Below are 1,265 nucleotides of genomic sequence, written 5' to 3'. Positions count from 1 at the left end.
TATACAGGGTGTTTCAGAAGTACATGTACATCTGAACACCCTAGGATCAGGGGGTGATTCTGAGCAGAAAAGTCCTCTTGCACTTTTTGATCAGACTCACCCCTAAAAAGTTATTGGCAATTAAGGGTGGGCCAATGGGGAGTGATTTTTAAGCGGGCGCACATCCATGTGATATGCAGCATATGTGTGTGTGCCCGCCCCACCATTCTACGAGACAAAAGAGCGCAACGATATTGCTCTCTCTCTCTCTCTCACTCTTTCTCTCTCTCTTCGCTGGAATGACTAAGAGGGGAGAATGAATGGGGGAACGTAATTCACCCTCCACACGCAATAGAAGGACGATCAACCGATCGTCTTTCCATTGGTTACAGCGTCGAGTGGCGCGGGGAACGCGCGTCTCGGTTGAAAATTCATCCCTCCCCCTGAATTATAGCTAAGGAATGAAACTTGTGTCACTTGTTAAGTATTAAATGCTCAATTCAATGACACGAGTTTCATCCCTTAGCGCCTTTTGGGGACGGAGGGGTGAATTTTCGAATGTGCGAAGAGAATGAAAAAAAAATTTGTTTTCAATTCAAAAACTAATTCCTCCGACCCCAAATACGACTAAGGGATGAAATTTGTGCCAACGTGTTGAGCATTTAATACTCAATACGTGACACAAATTTCATCCCTTAGCACCTGTTAGGGAGGGAGGAGTGAATTTTTGAAAGAGCGAAGAGATTGAAAAAAAAATTTTTTTTCAAATGAATTCTCCAAAGTGCGGAGATTGAAAAAAAATTTTTTTTTTCAATTCAAAAATTCATTCCTCCGACCCTAACTGCGACTAAGGGATGAAATTTGTGCCAACGTGTTGAGCATTTAATACACAATGAGTGACACAAATTTCATCCCTCAGCACCTGTTAGGGAGGGAGAAGTGAATTTTTGAAAGAGCGAAGAGATTGAAAAAAAAATTTTTTTTCAAATGAATTCTCCAAAGTGCGGAGAGTGAAAAAAAAATTTTCTTTTCCATTCAAAAATTCATTCCTCCGACCCTAAGCGGTGGATTGAGTTTTAAATGCTCAACACGTTGGCACAAATTTTATCCCTTAGTCGCAATTAGGGTCGGAGGAATGAATTTTTGAATTGAAAAAAAAAATTTTTTTTTCAATTTCTTTGCGCTTTCAAAAATTCACTCCTCCCTCCCTATTAGGCGCTAAGGGATGAAATTTGTGTCACTCATTGAGTATTAAATGCTCAACACGTTGGCACAAATTTCATCCC

This window comes from Diachasma alloeum, unplaced genomic scaffold, assembly GCF_001412515.2.
Source record: "Diachasma alloeum isolate Michigan unplaced genomic scaffold, Dall2.0 Dall_scaffold_00683, whole genome shotgun sequence".
Lineage (NCBI taxonomy): Eukaryota > Metazoa > Arthropoda > Insecta > Hymenoptera > Braconidae > Diachasma > Diachasma alloeum.
Note: the sequence above shows the minus strand (reverse complement) of the source record.